The sequence below is a fragment of the Oncorhynchus kisutch genome, linkage group LG7 (assembly GCF_002021735.2).
Source record: "Oncorhynchus kisutch isolate 150728-3 linkage group LG7, Okis_V2, whole genome shotgun sequence".
NCBI classification, from domain to species: domain Eukaryota; kingdom Metazoa; phylum Chordata; class Actinopteri; order Salmoniformes; family Salmonidae; genus Oncorhynchus; species Oncorhynchus kisutch.
In genome coordinates this window covers 41938353-41962710 of record NC_034180.2, presented here as the reverse complement: position 1 = coordinate 41962710, position 24358 = coordinate 41938353, and positions in this window count along the sequence as shown.

The following is a 24358-nucleotide window of genomic DNA, read 5'->3' as shown; positions in this document are numbered from 1 at the left end:
AGAGAAAGAAAGAGAGAAGGAGAGAATTAGAGAACGCACACTTAGATTCACACAGGACACCGAATAGGACAGGAGAAGTACTCCAGATATAACAAACTGACCCCAGCCCCCCGACACATAAACTACTGCAGCATAAATACTGGAGGCTGAGACAGGAGGGGTCAGGAGACACTGTGGCCCCATCCGAGGACACCCCCGGACAGGGCCAAACAGGAAGGATATAACCCCACCCACTTTGCCAAAGCACAGCCCCCACACCACTAGAGGGATATCTTCAACCACCAACTTACCATCCTGAGACAAGGCTGAGTATAGCCCAGATATGATCTCTGTAATCGCAAACAAAGGTTTCTGTACCAAATATTAAGTTCTGCTTTTCTGATGTATCAAATACTCAAATACTACTTTTCTGATGTATCAAATGCAAATGAATTACTTAAAAATCATACAATGTGATTTTCTGGATTTTTGTTTTAGATTCCGTCTCTCACAGTTGAAGTCACCTATGATAAAAAATTACAGACCTCTACATGCTTTGTAAGTAGGAAAACCTGCAAAATCGGCAGTGTATCAAATACTTGTTCTCCCGACTGTACATATGAGATGAGTAATGCAAGATATGTAAATATTTCTAAGTGAATGAGATACCCTACAATAGTATTGTCACACCCTGACCTTAGTTATCTTTGTTATCTTTTTTATTTTGGTTAGGTCAGTGTGTGACGAGGGTGGTATGTGTGTAAACACTTGTCTAGGTTTTTTGTATATCTATGGGGTTTTGGTATGTCTAGGTAAATGTAGGTCTATAGTGGCCTGAATTGGTTCCCAATCAGAAGCAGCTGTTTATTGTTGTCTCTGATTGGGGATCCTATTTAGGTTGCCAATTTCCATTTTGGTTTTGTGGGTTATTGTCTATGTGTAGTTGCCTGTCAGCACTCGTGGCGTATAGCGGCTTTGTTAGTTTGTTTAGTGTTCTTTGTGTATTAAAAGAAGAATGTATTCTTATCAGGCTGCGCCTTGGTCTCCTCGTTATGACGAACGTGACAAGTATAGAAAACAGTATATACATTGAGATGAGTAATGCCAGATATATAAACATTAAATGACTAAGATACCATAGAATAGAGTATATACATATGAGATGAGTAAGATATATAAACATTATTAAAGTTACTAGTGTTCCATTCCCTAAAGGGGCCAGTGATTTCTAGTCTATTTCTCTCTCATCATCTCTCTCTCAGCCTCTAATGTGCTAGTGATGGCTGTTTAACAGTCTGATGGCCTTGATATAGAAGCTGTTTTTCAGTCTCTCGGTCCCAGCTTTAATGCACCTGTACTGACCTCGCCTTATGGCCGATAGCAGGGTGAACAGGCAGTGGCTCGGGTGGTTGTTGTCATCAGTTCAGACCACTTTAACCAAACCCCTCCATTAACACCATAGATGTTATTACCTCAGGGGACCAGCATTCTAACCATTTATCCTCTCTTTCACTCTCTCTCCCTCCCTTCCTCACTCCCCCTCCAAATCAATGATAAAAAGACGGGGGAAAATATGAGATTGATTTATTTGCTTTAGTGTTCTTTGGGATTAAGATTTTTTTCTCTCCCTTTCCACAAACTGAAACCAATTAGTGGGTCTAGCACTTGTAGTGTGGAATGTAGGTCGACCTGAGGAGTAATAAAAAACTATTGACTTTTTGGTGACTGTAAGCGGCGTGAAGCTGCCTTGTCCGACATGAAAAGAGCTCCATTCATTTCACTTATTTCAAGAAGGGACCTGTCAAGTCCTAATGTGTCCCACACACTTCTAGCATTCAGACACCCTGACACCGGCCCCGGCCCAGCCAAAATGAGTTACGTTACTTCAACCACTCAGAGAGGGAGAGGGGAAGAGAGAGAGGGAGAGAGTTGACGGCGTAATTTCTAATTCCCTGTTTGAGGCTGGAACTGAGGCCTTTCATACATGGCTAATTCTGCCTCAAACCCTCTTTCTACAGCTTTCTCTCTCTCTACATCTCTCTACATCTCTATAACCCATAGGGCATCCTCAAAACACTTCTCATTTAAGCAGTTTATACAAACCATACAGACCATCCATTAAACAAAAATAAGGAGGGAAACAACGGATCATCAAATTCAGTTCAGGCCATGACAATGCTACGTATTGTATGTGGCCATCAAATGTCAGTATGATTAAAGATCATTCTTAAAAAACAAGCCAGCTCCAGATTACATGTTACTCATTTCATTTGTTAATAATGTTATCATGTATTAATCTATCCTTGGACGATAGCTAAGACTCATTTATCAAAGTTCTCATATTGTGTAGTCCAGAGGTAGAGTACGTAACCAAGGATGAATCTATGTTGGTGATATCTCATCTCCTAGTCCCTGATTAACTAAACCTGAATTAGGCCTTTTCCTGGAACTACATCTAATCTGCGGCTTGGAGAGAGGGACGTCATTTCAGAGAGCCAGAGAGTCTACTTCACTGACTTTAGCTGGCCGTCATTGTAAATAAGAATTTGTTCTTAACTGACTTGCCTAGTTAAATAAAGGTTAAATAAAAAAACAGCAAGTGTGTGTGTGTGTGTGTGTGTGTGTGTGTGTGTGTGTGTGTGTGTGTGTGTGTGTGTGTGTGTGTGTGTGTGTGTGTGTGTGTGTGTGTGTGTGTGTGTGTGTGTGGAGGAGGAGGAGAGAGGCTAGAGAGAAACAAATCAGTGCGTGTGAGATATGAAAGCAGCCATTATGATATATGGAGCACCACCATGGAGCACCACCACGGAGCACCACTATGGAGCACCACTACAGAGCACCACTACGGAGCACCACTATGGAGCACCACTATGGAGCACCACTACGGAGCACCACTACGGAGCACCACCATGGAGCACCACCACGGAGCACCACTACGGAGCACCACTACGCAGCACCTCCATGGAGCATCACCATGGAGCACCATCATGGAGCACCACTATGGAGCACCACTACGGAGCACCACTACGGAGCACCACTACGGAGCACCACCATGGAGCACCACCACGGAGCACCACTACGGAGCACCACCACAGAGCACCACCACAGAGCACCACTACGGAATAACACTACGGAGCACCACCAAGGAGTACCACTACGGAGCACCACCACTGAGCACCACCACGGAGCACCACTATGGAGCACCACTATGGAGCACCACCACGGAGCACCACTATGGAGCACCACTGTGGAGCACCACTACGGAGCACCACCACGGAGCACCACTACGGAGCACCACCATGGAGCACCACTACGGAGCACCACCATGGAGCACCACTACGGAGCACCACCATGGAGCACCACTACGGAGCACCACTACGGAGCACCACTACGGAGCACCACTACGGAGCACCACTACAGAGCACCACCATGGAGCACCACCATGGAGCACCACTACGGAGCACCACTACGGAGCACCACTATGGAGCACCACTACAGAGCACCACTACGGAGCACCACTATGGAGCACCACTATGGAGCACCACTACGGAGCACCACTACGGAGCACCACCATGGAGCACCACCACGGAGCACCACTACGGAGCACCACTACGCAGCACCTCCATGGAGCATCACCATGGAGCACCATCATGGAGCACCACTATGGAGCACCACTACGGAGCACCACTACGGAGCACCACCATGGAGCACCACCACGGAGCACCACTACGGAGCACCACCACAGAGCACCACCACAGAGCACCACTACGGAATAACACTACGGAGCACCACCAAGGAGTACCACTACGGAGCACCACCACGGAGCACCACTACGGAGCACCACCATGGAGCACCACTACGGAGCACCACCATGGAGCACCACTACGGAGTACCACCATGGAGCACCACTACGGAGCACCACTACGGAGCACCACTACGAAGCACCACTACGGAGCACCACTACAGAGCACCACCATGGAGCACCACCATGGAGCACCACTACGGATCACCACTACGGAGCGCCACACAAACAGGACATTACAGGCACAGCGAGGGGACACCCTTTTTTTCATTCAGTAATACGTATATGAGATGCATGAGAAAACATAGTCCTCTGAAGAAGTGGAAGAAGAAAAATAGAGAAGAAGAGAAAGAGAGAAGAAGAGAAAGAGAGAAGAGAAAAAGAGAAGAAGAAAAAGGGAAAAGAAAGAAAAAAACAATTGTAATTTCCCCCAACAGAAGTGTGAGAGGGATGGGAAGGAGATATGAGGAGAGAGAGAGGGAGAAGAGAGAGAGAGATAGAGAGAGGATTGATAGATGGCACAAAGACTCACTGACACACAACCACATTAATGAGTAGACTGAAACAGAATGTTAAACTTAGTTGCCATCACAGACCAAGACACACGTTCACAAACACACATTGTAAATGGTATTCCTAGTTACACTAGGCCTATTCCCTCATTGTAAAGCCTGTTCATCCTTTATATACATTAAATACGGTATTGATATGTTGCTTTAAAGATATCACTTGCATGGTTTTAAAAGGTAGCGGTAATGTTCCATTCAGTACAGGGGCTTAACTTACCCTGTCTTGCAGCTCAGCTTACCCCATACCTGGGTCATTTGTGCCAAGAGACAAGTGGGCAACTACCCACTGGGCATAGTGGTCAGTTCATCGTCTAGTTTTGATTTACATTTGGCTGAGTTGTGAAAGTGAAATCAACTACAAATGTCACCATGTCATTGGATATAGGTTAAACGTTTTTAGGAAAAAATACAAAGTGCCCTTATTGGACTTTGCAAATCCAATAATTTTTCAACTTTACGTTCAACACCATCACATAGATTTTTGGGGTGAAAATGATGTGGAAACAATGTTGATTCAACTAGTTTTTGCACAGTTGGTATGTTTTCCAAACTGTAATGTTTACATTCATTCTGATCATTTCCAAGAATATACAACATCCTGAAATATACATGGGTGTACAAAGTATTCAGGACACCTACCTTATATTAAGTTGCACTCCCCCGGTGAGTCTATGTTCTCTTTGACTCACCTGGTTAGTCTGTTCACTTGGATTCACCTGGTCAGTCTATGTCATGAAAAGACCAGGTGTCCTTAATGTTTTGTACACACAGTGTATGTAGATATCTTTGTTAGAAAGAATACTATATTTCCCGTTGACGGAGTGATACTGAATGTCAAAATGGCTCAACTTACCCCACTCTCCTCTCAACTTACCCCATTCTCCTCTCAACTTACCCCACTCTCCTCTCAACTTACCCCATTCTCCTCTCAACTTACCCCACTCTCCTCTCAACTTACCCCATTCTCCTCTCAACTTACCCCATTCTCCTCTCAACTTACCCCACTCTCCTCTCAACTTACCCCACTCTCCTCTCAACTTACCCCACTCTCCTCTCAACTTACCCCACTCTCCTCTCAACTTACCCCACTCTCCTCTCAACTTACCCCACTCTCCTCTCAACTTACCCCACTCTCATCTCAACTTACCCCACTCTCCTCTCAACTTACCCCATTCTCCTCTCAACTTACCCCACTCTCCTCTCAACTTACCCCACTCTCCTCTCAACTTACCCCACTCTCCTCTCAACTTACCCCACTCTACAACACCATGTGTGTCTGTCTGTAAAACCTTGGCATCTCCTCTCTCTGTCTGTGTGGGGCTGAACTTGGATCATCAACACAGTCCATCTGAAGGCCTCCATGTTCCTGTTCTAGTGATGGGCCTGCTGCTGTAGGGTCGGCCAGGTAGAGGGGAGACGGGCAGGGTGGTATGGTTCACTGGAACACAGCCACTTTCACAGGCCTGCCGGCTCAATGAAAACACACCAATTCCCACCCCTGTGACTCTGCTTTACATGTACACTGGGGGAAATATCTTCTATCTCTAAATATACTTCCAACATCAAGTATCTGACTTCTCCTCAAATAACCTGCTTTATTCAGGAATTCACTGGTCGTTTTATCACTCGTTTTGCATATTTTGTACGAGTATCGATTTCCATCGAATATGGGGTAAATTGCTGTTTAAAACGCTTCACCTTGAAAATAAATATTGAGGTTGAATCTATTCCTTGCCTATAAAAACATTACTGTGATGTGCTGAGTTATAAGGGCTATAAAATGTTTTTTAATATTCAAATCACAATTGCAGAAAAAATACTAGGCCTAAATGCTGTGTACTGTATGTTAATGTGATGGTTTTCAGAGCTATTCTCATGTCAAACTAGATTGAAACAAATACATTCTTAGAAATACATTTTCTAGTGGTTATTGATCAAATAGAATTATAAAGCTGACATTCTCTGCACAGATTACAACGTTACCTCTGGTTTTACAATAACATTAACTCTAAATCAATCAGTTCAGTCCTACACTGTGGCAATTGTAATATGACAGTGAAACGTGTGAAATCTATTCTATGTGCTGCGGATTGTCTATCACATCATGCATAAAAACAGCGTCCCGTGTCAGAGAGGAACCCTTTTTAAACCAGCAGGCGGCCATGACGCCTCTGGCTTCTCCTCTCCTCATCTTGTCCTCTCTCCTGTCTCTGCCTGGTGACTGAGTATGCAGGGCTGGAGGGGGAGATGCTGACATAATGGAGGAACATGTGGGGTTATTGATAAATATAGAGGGACGGGAAGGAAAGAGCATGTCAAGGAGAATAGTTTATTACACTGCAAAGGAAGAAGTTTTACAGCACAGTGAAACCGTTCTGGTGAATTAGCCCTCTTCGTCTCTCTGTTTGCTAATGTACATGTAGAGAGGCTGTAGAGGTGACTGGGGACGGGGACAGATGGGGATGGACGGGACAAGTCAAACCAGAGACACCGTCTCACACACACAAATAAATCCATGCATGCACACAGACTGGCACACACACACTTGAATATAAAACACACACAAACACACACACACTGCCTCTTCCACTCCCCATCCTTACCAGTATCCTACTTTATTTGACATATTGATGGCTCATAATGAACATCATTAATATTAATATCATTGGTATTTAAACACAGTTCGTGTATCACACGGATCATGTTGATACATTACTCCCAGGATAATTAACAAGAGGAGCCCGAAGCAAAGCGACATCTTCAGCTGAAACATGTTTCCACCTGTCCTGTCATAAGTCTGGAGCCTCGCTCCACAATAATGATCGTCATAAAAAGACGTGATGTGTGGCTGGGAGGAGAAACTTCAGAGGGTGTTAGTGAGAATGGAGGGGTAGAAAAAGCAATTACTGATGCAACATTAAAAACTGTGTGTGTGTGTGTGTGTGTGTGTGTGTGTGTGTGTGTGTGTGTGTGTGTGTGTGTGTGTGTGTGTGTGTGTGTGTGTGTGTGTGTGTGTGTGTGTGTGTATGTGTGTGTGTGTGTGTGACACCAGCCAGTGGACCTAGGCTGTGGTGTGAGGCATCAATTGAGCAGGCTGATGGATGAATGCCTAATGCTAGGAGAAGGAGAGGAGAGGCGGCCAGGCTGCATGCACTTCATTAGACAATGTAATTAGCCACCATCCACCATTAGACAGCACTGGTAGTGAGAACGCTAGCTAACATTAACCTAACGTCAGACCAGGGAGAGGGCTGGGGCTGCATAGGGTTAGAGTTAGGATATGAGCCCGGGGTTGAGGTTGGAAACCAGGGCTGGGCAACAATGGGGCTAGGACAAGGACAATGAGACCTGGCCAGGAAATGGAGGTTGGGCTGGGAATGGGGATGTGGCAGGGGGCTGGAGGTAGGGCCTCGGCCGGGGCTGGGGTTGTGAATGGAGCTAAAAGCCAGGCCTGAGACAACAGAAGGGTAGAAGGACTGGGGTTCACTGGTGTCTGCTGCTTAGACAGGAGGCTACAGTACATGCCAAGGTCTGAGGCGGTCCCCTCTAGCAGCCGTCGGAGCATAATATAAGGGGTTTCGGTTTGCTGCCGGTGACATGCGCGGTAATCTAACACACTAATAGAGAGAGAGAGAGAGAGAGAGAGAGAGTGAGAGGGGGGGGGGGGGGGGACTGTACCTCCGTATCTTGTCTTGGTGACAGCAGCCTGATGTGGCAGAGCTGCGAACTTTCAGTGAGGATGACAGGATATCATCATCCTCCTCATCAGCGCCATCCTCATCATCATGGCTAGCATCACCGGGGGGGGGGGGGGGGGGGGTGAAAGGTCATTAGGTGAGCAGGGTGCTGTCACTGCAGAGCGTCAATCAACACTGAGACGGCCACATGAGACACACACACACACACTCACTCACTCCCGGGAGATATGGCACACAAAGCTCTCTGACCCTTGGGATAAAGCAGAGGATGAACTCAATAAAGTAGAGTTCTTCCACTTCTGATACAGAGAATATGTCAGAAAATGGACGGCTATGTGGCACTTTAACCAATGATTTCAATTTACTGTACATCAGTATCATCTTGGTACTGTCTCACCGTTTTGGAAGTTATAGAAATGCATTTATTAATATCTGCTTTCATTTTGCCACATGTATTCTACTACAGACAGCTTAATGCAGACTTTAAATTATATTATGTCAGCTTAACATAAACATTTACAATGTTTAAATATATAGAAACATGTTCCTTAAAGTACTGTCCCCACTACAGCAAAAAAATACTTCAATAAATGTCATTTTTTTCCTTAAAACATTTTTTTTTTTACAAACACTTTGCCACTAATTTCAGAACCTTGATGTCATTTTTCAAAACACAACCAATGATCAAAAAGCACATTTTTCAAACCTCAACACTTTTCCCAATTGTTTGGATACAATACATATAAAGCTAAGATCATTTGTTCATTGAACTAAAATCACCTGTTCAAAATGACACAACTTAACATCAAAGAATTACCATTTCAAAATGCATTTCACACATTCCATCTAAGATGACTGTCTATTCATGTCATTACAATGATCAAACTACAGTATCAAACTATGGGGTGGCAGGGTAGCCTAGTGGTTAGAGAGTTGGACTAGTTAACCGAAAGGTTACAAGTTCAAATCCCAGAGTTGACAAGGTACAAATATGTCATTCTGCCCCTGAACAGGCAGTTAACCCACTGTTCCTAGGCCGTCATTGAAAATAACTGAAGTGATTCAACTGCTCAAAATGGTACCTTTTGTATTACTCTTAATTCATAGTTTTATGGAAACTGACAAACAATATTCCATGCTTAGATCATGAAAGTTTCAGGATAACGAGATCCTTTGACACAAATTACCGTGGAATATGAACCAATTGCACTACATTATCTATGGCTGTAATATTTCATCATCACTCTTTATCAGACACTGTTTCTATGGTCCCATGTACTACTTTTCCAGACCATTTTTTCAGATTTGACATCACTGTACACTCAGCCGGCCACTTGAATAGATACACCTATCTGGTACTGGGGAGGACCCCCTTTTGCCTCCACAACAGCCTGAATTATTCACAGTGTTGTACGTTAAGAGATGCCCTTCTGAACACCACTGTTTTAAACAGCTGTTATTTGAGCGTTTGTGGCCTTTCTGTTAGCTTGAATGAGTCTGGACATTCTCCGCTGACCTCTCTCATTAACAAGGTGGTTTTGCTCACAGAACCGCCGCTCACTGAATGTGTTTTGTTAATCGGACCATTCTCTGTAAACTCTAGAGACTGTAGTGCGTAAAAATCCCAGGAGGGCAGCTGTTTCTGACAAGCTGGAATCACCATGTGTGGCATCAACAATCACAGTCAAAGTTGCTTATATTACTCATCATGCCTGTTCTAATGTTTGGTCGAACAACATCTAAAGCTCTCTACTCTATATACACTATATATTGAGTTGCAGGCAGCCACATGGTTTGCTGTTCGACTGTAACCTTCCTTGATGAGCTAAATCAGGTCTGTAGAGCTGATGGCATGACCTATGTCATTGTGTGGGATAATGTCAGGTTCCACCAGGCTCAAATGGTGCAAGCATGGTTTCAGGCCTATCCCCAATTTACCACCCTGTACTTACCCCCATACTCTCCTTTCCTTAACCCGATTGAGGATTTTTTTTCTCCACATGGAGGTGGAAGGTATATGATAGGTGCTCTCACAAACAAGCCACCCTTCTCCAGGCCATGGATGATGCATGCAATGACATCATGGCAGACCAGGGTCAGGCCTGGATCCGCCATGTCCGAAGATTCTTCCCAAGATGTTTGGCTAATGAAAACATCCTTTGTGATGTGGATGAGAACCTGTGGCCAAATCCACAAGACAGGGTTGATGGAAATATAGAAGTACAGTAATCAATCCTTTGTTGTGCTTTTTACAGTAAGCCTGGTGAGGAACACTGCAGTGATGTTTTACAGTAAGACAGGTGAGGAACACTGCAGTGATGTTTTACAGTAAGCCAGGTGAGGAACACTGCAGTGATGTTTTACAGTAAGCCAGGTGAGGAACACTGCAGTGATGTTTTACAGTAAGCCAGGTGAGGAACACTGCAGTGATGTTTTACAGTAAGCCAGGTGAGGAACACTGCAGTGATGTTTTACAGTAAGCCAGGTGAGGAACACTGCAGTGATGTTTTACAGTAAGCCAGGTGAGGAACACTGCAGGTGACGTTTTACAGTAAGCCAGGTGAGGAACACTGCAGTGATGTTTTACAGTAAGCCAGGTGAGGAACACTGCAGTGATGTTTTACAGTAAGCCAGGTGAGGAACACTGCAGGTGACGTTTTACTGTAGTTTTTTTCTTTTTTTGTAACTAATTATTTTTGCTTTGATTCAGAGAAACCTATGTTGTGATTTTATTGTATTTCATCAATAAATGTCATATTTTGTTCAATGAGTATTTGTTGTCAAGGCATAGCCAAGACATTTTATCATGACATAACCATAACCAAACATAACCATAACCAAACATAACCATAACCAACCCAAATCTTAAAACATCAGGACAGAGCCATGACATCAACTTCCAAGTTCAATCAGCTTCAATCAGCCTAGGCAACCAACAGGGTGATTTTGCCCTGGTCACTCCAAGAACAGTCTAAGAGTGGGAGTTGAGTTAGTGGTATTGAGAGCAGTAGAATGAGGTGTAAAGTTCATCCTATCAGAGATAGACAGAATCACTGTGGATCTGATCTGGTCTTCCTACTGCTTGTCCTGTTTTATCTATCTTCTGCTGCATTCAGATAAATCACCCTGCATGCCTGCCTGCCTACCTGCTCCTGGGATTAGTTAACACATGCTAATATGGGGAAATAACACTGATCAAGGTGTGTGTGTCACACACACACACACAGCAACATACACAGATACAACCACACACGAGCACAAGCACAGGGACACCCATGCACACACAAGCACACGGACACCCATGCACACACAAGCACACGGACACCCATGCACACACAAGCACACGGAACCCATGCACACACAAGCACACGGACACCCATGCACACACAAGCACACGGACACCCATGCACACACAAGCACACGGACACCATTGCACACACTAGCACACGGACACCCATGCACACACAAGCACACGGACACCCATGCACACACAAGCACACGGACACCCATGCACACACAAGCACACGGACACCCATGCACACACAAGCACACGGACACCCATGCACACACAAGCACGGGAGGGAATAGGAAGTGAGAAGAACGATGCAAGGTAAGAGCAAAGAAAGAGAGAGAAAATGGAAAAATGAAAATCAAGATATTCATCATAATCTTCTCCTTAGTCAACTGGACAGGAGCACATGATTCATTAGACAGCCAGGTGTGTGTGTGTGTGTGTGTGTGTGTGTGTGTGTGTGTGTGTGTGTGTGTGTGTGTGTGTGTGTGTGTGCGGGTGTGTGTGTGCGGGTGTGTGTGTGTGCATGTGTGTGTGTGTGTGTGTGTGTGTGCATGTGTGTGCGTGCGGGTGTGTGTGTGCGGGTGTGTGTGTGCATGTGTGTGTGTGTGTGTGTGTGTGTGCGGGTGTGTGTGTGCATGTGTGTGTGTGTGTGTGTGTGTGCATGTGAGTGTGTGCGGGTGAGTGTGTGCGGGTGTGTGTGTGCGGGTGTGTGTGTGCGCAAGCAATTGTATTTGAGCAAGTGTTTCTAAGCGAGTGTGCGTGAAAGTTTTTTCTATCTGTCTGTGTGTCTGTGTGTGTGTGTGGGGGGGGGGGGGGGCTCTCTCTGACGCCTCCTCATTGGTAAGCAGGAGAAGTAGGCAAAAATAAGGACATTCATCACACGCCAGGCGAATGACAGAGGATTACTAGTTAGACAGTGTAATAAGCACCATCTAATTTCCTCTTTAGAATCAATTTATGTTTCCCAGCTCAAGATCATCATCATGGTGAAAAAGCTTTCCTGCTGAGAAGTGTTTAAAGAAATACCTTTAAGAGGTAGAAGTAGAGGCAGACTGGATATAAGGTAATGGAATGGTGATGTCTGATGAAACTGAGAGGTATCTCCACCTCTTCTGGCTGTCTGGGAGGAAATCAGACTGTTTAGTTTCCCTCCTGGACTATCAGAGAACACAATCTGACCTGAGTTGTCCTCAAACGGCCAGAGAGGTGGCCAAGTACGAACTATGTATAAATATGATAACTGCATGCTGTTAGTGCATGTACTGTTGGTGCAGTGCAGTACAGTAGAGCTATGCATGCATGTGTGTGTGAGTTCTCTAATCTAGTCAAAGCGCTCTATCTCCTCCGTGCTGTGTGTTAGTGTGTGTTAATCAGTAGTGGGGTGCTAGTTTTCCACCTCTAAAGTTAAAGATTGAGTTACATGACTTTAAAGAGAGAGAGAGAGAGAGAGAGAGAGAGAGAGAGAGAGAGAGAGAGAGAGAGAGAGAGAGAGAGAGAGAGAGAGAGAGAGAGAGAGAGAGAGAGAGAGAGAGAGAGAGAGAGAGAGAGAGAGAGAGAGAGAAAAAAAAAACCCAAATCAAATTAAATCACATTTTATTGGACACATACACTTGTTTAGCAGATGTTATTGCGAGTGTTGTGAAATGCTTGTGTTTCTAGCTCCAACCGTGCATTAATATCTAACAAGTAATGTATAACATTTTCACAACAATACACACAATACAATACACACAATACAATAAACACAATAGGCACAAATAAAGGAATGGAATGAAGAATATATAAATATTTGTACAAGGACTGTCAGAGTGACACAGACTAAGATACAGTGGAATAGAATAAAATATAGTATATATATATATATGAGATGAGTAATGCAAAATATATAAACATTATTAAAGTGACTGGTGTTCCATTATTAAAGGCCAGCGATTTCAAGTCTATGTATAAAGGGCAGGAGCCTCTAATGTGCTAGTGGTGGCTATTAAACAGTCTGATGGCCTTGAGATAGAAGCTGTTTTTCAATCTCTCGGTCCACGCTTTGATGCACCAGTACTGACATCGCCTTCTCGATGACAGCAGGGTGAAAAGGCAGTGGCTCAGGTGCTTATTTTTGTCTTTCCTGTGACATCGGGTGCTGTAGGTGTCCTGGAGGGCAGGTAGTTTGTCCCCGGTGATGTGTTGGGCAGACTGACCCACCCTCTGGAGAGCTCTGTGTTTGCGGGTGGTGTAGTTGCCGTACCAGGTGGTGATACAGCCCAACAGGATGCTCTTGATTGTGCATCTGTAAAAGTTAGTCAGGGTTTTAGGTGCCATGCCACATTTCTTCAGCCTCTTGAGGTTGACGAGGCGCTGTTGCGCCTTCTTCACCACACTGTCTGTGTGGGTGGACCATTTCAGTTTGTCCGTGATGTGTACGCCGAGGAACCTGAAGCTTTCCACCTTCTCCACTGTGGTCTTGTCGATGTGGATGGGGGGGGGGGGGGTGCACCCTCTGCTGTTTCCTGAAGTCCACGATTAGATCCTTTGTTTAGCTGACGTTGAGTGAGAGGTTATTTTCCTGGCACCACACTCCCATGGCCCTCACCTCCCCCCTGTAGGATGCATTGTAATTGTTGGTAATCAGGCCTACTACTGTTGTGTCATCTGCAAACTTGATGATTGAGATGGAGGCGTGTGTGGCCACACAGTCATGGGTGAACAGGGAAAACAGGAGGGGGGCTGAGCACGTACCCTTGTGGGGCCAAAGTGTTGAGGATCAGCGAAGTGGTGTTGTTGTTTCCTACCCTCCCTACCTGGGGGTTGCCCGTCAGGAAATCCAGGACCCAGCTGCACAGGGCTGTGTTCAGACCCAGGGCCTCAAGCTTAATGATGAGCTTGGAGGGTACTATGGTGTAGAATTCTGAGCTATAGTCAATGAACAGCATTCTTACAGGTATTCCTCTTATCCAGATGGGATAGGGCAGCGTGCAGTGCGATGACGATTGCATCATCTGTTGATCTATTGGTGAATTAAGCAAATTGAAGTGGGTCTAGGGTGTCAAGTAAGGTAGGTGATATAATCATTGACTAGTCTCTCAAAGCACTTCATGACAGCAGCATCGGAGAAGGAGAGCCCACAGTCCTTGGTAGTGGACTGTGTCGATGGCACTGTGTTATATTCAAAGCGGGTAAAGAAGGTGTTTAGCTTGTCCGGTAGCAAGACATCGGCGTCTGCGACGTAGGCTGGTTCTCCCTTTGTAGTCCGTGATTGTCTGTAGACCCTGCCATATACGTCTTGTGTCTGACCCGTGGAATTGCGACTCTTCTTTGTCTCTATACTGATGTTTTGCCTGTTTATTTGCCTTACAGAGTGAATAACTACACTGTTTGTATTCAGCAATATTCCCAGTCACCTCACCATTGTTAAATGCATTGGTTCGCCCTTTCAGTTTTGCACGAATGCTGCCATCTATCCTCGGTTTCTGGTTAGCGTAGGTTTTAATAGTCACAGTGGGTACAACATCTCCTATACCCTTTCTGATAAACTCAGTCACCGTATCAGTGTATTCGTCATAGTTATTCTCGGAGGCTACCGTGAACACATTCCAGTCCACGTGATCGAAACAATCTGGAAGCGTGGATTCCGATTGGTCAGACCAGCGTTTAATAGTCCTTAACACGTGTTCTTCTAATTCTAGTTTCTGCCTGTAGGAAGATTGGAAGATTGAAAAATGGAGTCGTGATCAGATTTGCCAAAGGGAGGTCTGTGCACTCTCAAACAATAGCATGGTATTATTTCACTGTAATAGCTACTGTAAATTGGACAGTGTAGTTAGATTAACCTTTTGTGTCTAGGGGGCAGTATTTTCATTTTTGAAAAAAAAACGTTTCCGTAGTAAACAGGATATTTTGTCAGGACAAGATACTAGAATATGCATATAATTGACAGCTTAGGATAGAAAACACTCTAAAGTTTCCAAAACTGTAAAAATATTGTCTGTGAGTATAACAGAACTGATGTTGCAGGCGTAAGCCTGAGAAAAATCCACGTTTTGAAAGCGCTGCGTTCCAATGCATCCCTATTGAGCAGTGAATGGGCTATCAACCAGATTACTCTTTCTCCGTATTCCCGAAGGTGTCTACAGCATTGTGACGTAGTTTTCCGCATTTATGTTGAAGAATACCCGTAGGCGGCTACATTGTGCAAATGGTCACCTGATGCTCCCGAACTTCCGGCGCCGACAGAGATGGCCGCCTCGCTTCGCGTTCCAAGGAAACTATGCAGTTTTTTGTTTTTTTACGTGTTATTTCTTACATTAGTACCCCAGGTCATCTTAGGTTTCATTACATACAGTCGAGAAGAACTACTGAATATAAGATCAGCGTCAACTCACCATCAGTACGACCAAGAATATGTTTTTCGCGACGCGGATCCTGTGTTCTGCCTTACAAACAGTACAACGGAGTGGTTCCTATGCAGCGACCCAAAAAACGACTCCGAAAGAGAGGGAAACGAGGTGGTCTTCTGGTCAGACTCCGGAGATGGGCACACCGTGCACCACTCCCTAGCATTCTTCTTGCCAATGTCCAGTCTCTTGACAACAAGGTTGATGAAATCCGAGCAAGGGTAGCATTCCAGAGGGACATCAGAGACTGTAACGTTCTTTGCTTCACGGAAACGTGGCTCACCGGAGAGACGCTAACCTCAGGAGGCTGAAGAAATTCGGCTTGTCACCAAAAGCACTCACAAACTTCTACAGATGCACAATCGAGAGCATCCTGGCGGGCTGTATCACCGCCTGGTATTGCAACTGCACCGCCCTCAACCGTAAGGCTCTCCAGAGGGTAGTGAGGTCTGCACAACGCATCACCGGGGGCAAACTACCTGCCCTCCAGGACACCTACACCACCCGATGCTACAGGAAGGCCATAAAGATCATCAAGGACATCAACCACCCGAGCCACTGCCTGTTCACCCCGCTGTCATCCAGAAGGCGAGGTCAGTACAGGTGCATCAAAGCTGGGACCGAGAGACTGAAAAACAGCTTCTATCTCAAGGCCATCAGACTGTTAAACAGCCACCACTAACATTGAGTGGCTGTTGCCAACACACTGTCAATGACACTGACTCAACTCCAGCCACTTTAATAATGGGAATTGATGGGAAATGATGTAAATATACCACTAGCCACTTTAAACAATGCTACCTTATATAATGTTACTTACCCTACATTATTCATCTCATATGCATACGTATATACTGTACTCTATATCATCGACTGCATCCTTATGTAATACGTGTATCACTAGCCACTTTAACTATGCCACTTTGTTTACATACTCATCTCATATGTTATACTGTACTCGATATCATCTACTGTATCTTGCCTATGCTGCTCTGTACCATCACTCATTCATATATCCTTATGTACATATTCTTTATCCCCTTACACTGTGTATAAGACAGTCGTTTTTTGGAATTGTTAGTTAGATTACTTGTTCGTTATTACTGCATTGTCAGAACTAGAAGCACAAGCATTTCGCTACACTCGCATTAACATCTGCTAACCATGTGTATGTGACAAATTACATTTGATTTGATTTGATTTGAGAGATTTTCGCGTAAAATACAGAGGTAGCCATTACTCCAATCGGTCCTACTGAAAAACGAATTGTCCCGATGGATATATTATCGAATAGATATTTGAAAAACACCTTGAGGATTGATTATAAACAACGTTTGCCATGTTTCTGTCAATAATATGGAGCTAATTTGGAATATTTCTCGCCGTTTTCATGACTGCAATTTCCGTGGTATTTCTCAGCAAACGTGAAGAACAAACTGAGCTATTTTGCCTACAATAATAATATTTTTGGAAAAAAGGAACATTTGCTATCTAACTGGGAGTCTCGTGAGTGAAAACATCCGAAGCTCATCAAAGGTAAACGATTTAATTTGATTGCTTTTCTGATTTCCGTGACCAAGTTACCTGCTGCTAGCTGGACAAAATGCTATGCTAGGCTATCGATAAACTTACACAAATGCCTGTCTAGCTTTGGCTGTAAAGCATATTTTGAAAATCTGAGATGACAGGGTGATTAACAAAAGGCTAAGCTGTGTCTCAATATAGTTCACTTGTGATTTTCATGAATAGGAATATTTTCTAGTAATATTTATGTCCGTTGCGTTATGCTAATTAGTGTCAGATGATGACAACGGTCCCGTTCACGGGATGGGGTGTCACTAGAGGTTAACAATAATTTAAGCTTTCTGCCCATATCAGATATGTCTATGTGCTAGGAAATGTTCTTGTTACATACAACCCCATGCTAATCGCATTAACATACTTTAGCTCAATCCGTCCCGCAGGGGACCCACCAATCCTGAAGACGTTTTAAGAATGATGTGCCCAAAATAAACTGCCTGTTGCTCAGGCCTTGAAGCCAAGATATGCATATAATTGGTACCATTGGAAAGAAAACACTTTCGAGTTTGTAGAAATGTTAAAATAATGTAGGAGAATATAACACAATAGATATGGTAGGAGAAAATCCAAAGAAAAACCAACTGGATTTTATTTTTTAAAAGACCATCCTCTTAAAAAAAGCAAGTTAAAGGTCAAATAAAAAATTTGCTCCCTGGATGCAATTCCTATGGCTTCCACAAGGAGTCAGCAGTCTATGTTCAAGGTTTCAGGCTTGTAACTTCCAAAACTAATAAGAAATATCAGTTTTAGTACAGGGACACAGTCTTGGAAATTTGTGTTTGCGTGCCATGAAGACAGTACTCACCTGCTAAAATTGAACATACTTCTTTCCGTAAAAAATATTATAGTTTGATTACATTTTAGGGTATCTGAGGAGTAGATAGAAATGTATTTTGACTTGTTGAAACAAAGTTTATGGGTAGATTTTCGGATTCCTTTCTCTGCATGTTGAACGAGTGGATTACTCAAATCGATGGCGCAAACTAAACAGACTATTTGGGATATAAAGAAGGATTTTATCTAACAAAATGACACGACATGTGGTAGCTGGGACCATTTGGATGACAAATCAGAGGAAGATTTTTGAAATGCAACTGAATATTTAATCGTTATTTGTGAATGTATGAAACCTGTGCCGGTCTAAAAATATTTTGATGTGGGGCGCCGTCCTCAAACGATCGCACGCCATGTTTTCACTGTAACAGCTACTGTAAATCGGACAGTGAAGTTAGATTAGCAAGAATTGAAGCCTTCAGCCGATGTAAGACACTTATATGTACCTAAATGTTTAATATCCATAATTTGTATGATTATTTATTTGAATTGTGCACCCTCCAGTTTGCGCATCCTCCGACTATCCTAGAGGGACGCCTATCCCGAAGGTGTTCCTACAGTACACAAAGACTATTACACTAAAATATGCATGACCGACAAAAGCCTTTTCCCCTTAACCATTTTCCACAAATCTTTATTTGAATAGTGTACAGTATATAAAGCCAAAGAAACATATCTAACCGAGAGAACGCTATACAGAGCGAAATCATGTACCTTGATATATCTCAACACACACGTAAAGCTCAACACACACCTCCCCCCAGCAAAGTGTCCAGTGCAGCTGAGACACGCGGCGTACCCTGCCCCTGCTGTCAGGGATGGGAGACCCCATTGCGTGCCACCTTATTTATCTCATTCTGGGGAAGGTGTTCTCTCGTTCACCTCATTTCCAGGCAATTGGTGTGTGTGTGTGTGTGTGTGTGTGCTTGCTGCGGGGCCGTGGCTGCTCGGAACAGGGCTAATAAAAAACCCTGATCCATGAAAGGCCTTGAGCAAAGACACTCAATTACTTAATGCCTGGGATAGGGAGGCCAGGGGGCCGCAGGGCCCGACCACACTGATGCTGCCACAGCGCACCAATTTACGTATGCCTGACCACACGAGTTTATGTGGTGGGAGGGGAGATGGGTCGGGAGGTAGTGTGTGTGTGTGTGTTTGTGTGTGTGAAGTGGGTGGGAGGAGGGGTTGAGTGTTGTCTGGGTGTATCTGTGGGGGATGGGGGGTGAATGTGTGTGTGGGGGGTGGGGGGGTGCAGACATGCATGGACTTATTAAATTGCTGTCAGGTTTGACAAAATTGTGTAGCTGAAGTTGGAAGTTGGAAGACTGTGCTTTTCTGATCTCCATAGTAAATGTGAGTTTTCACACTGAGGCTGTGTGTGTCTGAAAATATTGTATGGACTCTCTATCTCAAATAAATGTATTATAGCTGTCCAAGAAGTTCATAACTTTATGAAATGAAAACAACATCCTAGATACAACCTTGCCAGTGAGGGCCTCCTCTTTTATTCCTGTGTGTGTCGTTGTTTGTCGCTGTTTGTTGGTGATCAGTGTAAATAGTTGTTGCTGAGGAGGAATGCCAGCTGTTGATTACTGTCAGACTGATTTAGTAAATTACACCCCAGACACGTTGCCTGGGGGAAAATGTATCCTGTAGGTGTGTGTGTGTGAATGCGAATGCGTGTCTGTGTGTGTGAATGCTTGTGTGTGTGTGTGTGTGTGTGTGTGTGTGTGTGTGTGTGTGTGTGTGTGTGTGTGTGTGTGTGTGTGTGTGTGTGGGTGTGTGTGTGTGTGTGTGTGTGTGTGTGTGTGTGGAGGTGGGGGGCAACACTACACTGGGGTTAAACTAAATAACTAAACAAACAAACAAAAAAACAAACAAACAAACAACAACAACCTAGGTACTTTGTATTAACACACTTCCTCAGAATAAATGTTTTTCACAGCGTGTTTGTTTACAGTACATTCATGTCTGTCTGTGTAGATACTGTGTGGTATTCTTTAACATAACTATCACGCTTGCACTAAATAACGATATATCCTTAGTGTGATGAATTCAGAGAAACAAAGAAGAGAGGAAGAGCGAGGGACAGGGACAACACACAATGTGGCATTTAAAGCTGGACAATGTCCTTTTAAAGGGACAGACACACAAATCCCCCCCTCCCCTCCCCCTAAAACACACACACACACAGCCGAGGCAGCACAGCCGCTCTATGGCCACTAGAGACCCTGATCTCTCCTACAAGACAGATTACCCAGCAGTCCAAGCTAATGTGCACATGGGAGGGACATCAGCGGCATGTTATTAATGTGGCCCCAATGTCCCAGGCTGCACTAGGCCTGGGCGCAGCTCACCTCGCCGGCTGGTTCCACTCACAGCTCTCATTGCCTTCCGATTGCCTTTTAATAGGCTAGTTTTTATTCATTCAGGGCCATTAAGGAAAGTTTGACTCCTCACCAGGGATCTTTGGGCTGAGGCCGAGCTGCCGGGCCCGGTGACAACACACACACACACAGACACACATTCACACACACACACAAACACACACACACACACACACACACACGCAGAGGGCCGAACAGGGGGAGGTTGTTGAGTTGATCAGTCTCCTGTGTCCGTGTGTGACTACATAAACTTTGTTTTTTCAGTCAACTGAAACGGATAATCTGCCTGTTAAACCTATACTCTCAGATGCGCTGCATCACCACATGGTGTGGCGGCTGCTTGGCGTCTGGCCCTGGGGCTCTGCAGAGGGTGGTGTGTGCGGCCCTGGGGCTCTGCGGAGGGTGGTGTGTGCGGCCCTGGGGCTCTGCGGAGGGTGGTGTGTGCGGCCCTGGGGCTCTGCGGGGGGTGGTGTGTGCGGCCCTGGGGCTCTGCGGAGGGTGGTGTGTGCGGCCCTGGGGCTCTGCGGAGGGTGGTGTGTGCGGCCCTGGGGCTCTGCAGAGGGTGGTGTGTGCGGCCCTGGGGCTCTGGGGAGGGTGGTGTGTGCGGCCCTGGGGCTCTGCAGAGGGTGGTATGTGCGGCCCACTGCATCGATGGGGATGAGTTCCCTGCCATCCAGGACTTCTGTGCCGGGCAGTGTCAGAGGAAGGCCCTAACAATTGTCAAAGACTAGAGCCACCCAAGTCATAAGACTGTTCTCTCTGCTACAGCACGGCAAGCGATACCGATGCACCAAGTCTGGAACCAACAGGACCCTGAACAGATTCTACCCCCAAGCCATAACACTGCTAAATAGTTAACCAAATATCAACCCTGTTGTTTACGAAACATATGACAAATACAATTGTATTTTTCACATGCTTCTTTTTATTTTTTTGTTAATAAAAAAAGAAGAATATCGCCAGCAGCAACAGAATAAACCCATTTTCAATGACATACAGCACCTACAGCCGAAAAGAGAATAACATCTTCTTTCTCAACTCCTAAGATTGAGCAAATGACACTGACTGGAGTATCTGACAAGCTTTAAAAAGGGCTACCGGTGCAGGAAGTGCTGCTGGCTGCTGGAAAGATTTCTTCACTTGGACATACTTTTTTGCCAACACATGGAGGTCTGGACTCTCAGAGAAGGTTCTAGACCACGCTGTCTCTGAGCTGACCTCAGCTGGCTCACAGAACCGGCCCCCCATCACACAGGAGAGCATTAAGAAAACCATTATACACACTGTAGACATGCATGACACCTACACACATTACCACATTTCCCAATGATCAAACATGCTGTAATGTCATAAAGTCCTAAGTACTGCATAGGTCTTTACGATTTTCATCTGCCAGATATCACGTCTTAATCAGAGATACTTTACTCCCTCTCTCTCTCAGCGCTCTATCTCTCTCTCGCTCTCGCGCGCTTGCTCTCTCTCTTTCTGCCTCTCTTTGACTCTCTATCTCTTTCATTCTCTATCCATTTCTCTCAATTTTTTTCTCTCTGATCCGTCCTCCCACAGGTAGTCATGGCTTAGCAGTAAATCCTCAGCCAATCCTGTGCAACCCCCTGGGACAACAGATGTAGTAGAGGAACTGCGAAACACAGACAGGCTCAGTTGGATGTTAGAGGAGTTGGGTCTTAGATCTCTGAGTGGTTTTAACGCTGTACTTCCTGTGAACTTGACTGTCCGACTTCCATAGGTCTTATCTCTGGGAATATGCCTATGAGATTAGGTAGCCAGGTTAATATCATTATAATCCATGCATACAATTTAATGTGACCACTGCTTTAAACAGTATATCAGCTACATGTGTAGCTTACATCTGTCGCTTGGTTTTATATCTTTCTCTATCCTTCTCCTTTTGGGACATTCTTTACCTTGGATACTATTTTTGTAGTCAGGATGAGTTATTCTGGTCTTAAATTGTCAGGATTTTTTCCGGGTTTATAACTTTAATTCGAACGGCTTAATATTTGTTTTCAACACAAATGAAAGTGATTCACTTTTAGGTGTTATAGAAAGTCTGCCCTTAGTTTAGTTTAGTGACTTCACTTCGTCTACTAGAAACTTTCCTTAATCTAGTTTAGTAACGTCTCTTAGTATAGTTTAGTAATTTTCTTTAACCCTCCTGTTGTGTTCATTTCATGTTAATTCATTCTGTGTTCCCGGTCCAAAATGACCGCCCCGTTATAGCTGAATATAAATCCATAATAATACATATATTATCTCCTAATGTTGTGTTACATCTTTTTATCAACTTAAGTTCTTGTGAACATTACGTTCACAAGTTTTGAATTTCTATTTGCTATTTTTGGCCTGAGCTCATACAACTCGTTTTTGAGTAAAAAAAAAAGCATAATGTATGGATTATTTTGACTATAACAAATACTCAGATGACTCATATTGTGCTATTTACCACAGACTACATACTACATACTACATACTCCTCTAATGCATCTTCACTGTCAGTTTACTGGCCTCATGATCAAAGATATCATTAAGAGCCTCACATACAGAATATTTCATTTGGTCATTGTGCTGCCACAGAATGAATTGTGAGCAAAGCCTCAAAAAAGTTTCATATACCAGAACTGTGAGGAAAGTTTCTATATATTATTGAAACAATGTTGTGATTGTTTGTGAGAATGCCAACAGGTGTGGTTCCTGTGGGGGAAAGATTCTATTGGGGAAAGGTTCCTGTGGGGGTTGCCATGGAAGCCAAGAAGGTGAGTGAGGTGTGTGTGTATGTGTGCTCAAACACACATGCATGTGGGGGTCTGGGAGAGGAAGTGTGTCCATCTGATGAATGGACATGTGCCTGAACTCAATTTTCTACACTAATTGTAGTCTCACCCATTTTGTCACACCGTGATCTGTTTCACCTGTCGTTGTGCTTGTCTCCACCCCCTCCAGGTGTCTCCCATCTTCCCCACTTATCCCCTAGGTATTTATACCTGTGTTTTCTGTCTGTCTGTGCCAGTTTGTCTTGTTTGATCAAGCCTACCAGCGTTTTGTCTCAACTCCTGGTTTTCCCTAGTTTCTCTTTTTCTCATCCTCCTGGTTTTTGACTTTTGCCTGTCCGGACCTGTACCTGCCCAACCACTGCCTGTCTCTGAGCCTGCCTGCCGTCCTGTACCTTCGCTCCACCTCTGGATTACCAACCTCTGTCTGACCTGTCTCTGAGCCTGCCTGCCGTCCTGTACCTTTGCTCCACCTCTGGATTACCAGCCTCTGTCTGACCCGTCCCTGAGCCTGCCTGCCGTCCTGTACCTTGGCCTCTGCTCTGGATTACCAACCTCTGTCTGACCTGACCCTGAGCCTACCTGCCATCCTGTACCTTGGCCTCTGCTCTGGATTACCAATCTCTGTCTGACCTGACCCTGAGCCTGCCTGCCGTCCTCTACCTTGGCCTCTGCTCTGGATTACCAACCTCTGTCTGACCTGACCCTGAGCCTGCCGTCCTGTACCTTGGCCTCTGCTCTGGATTACCATCCTCTGTCTGACCTGTCCCTGAGCCTGCCTGCCGTCCTGTACCTTGGCCTCTGCTCTGGATTACCAACCTCTGTCTGACCTGACCCTGAGCCTGCCTGCCGTCCTGTACCTTGGCCTCTGCTCTGGATTACCAACCTCTGTCTGACCTGACCCTGAGCCTGCCTGCCATCCTGTACCTTGGCCTCTGCTCTGGATTACCAATCTCTGTCTGACCTGACCCTGAGCCTGCCTGCCGTCCTCTACCTTGGCCTCTGCTCTGGATTACCAACCTCTGTCTGACCTGACCCT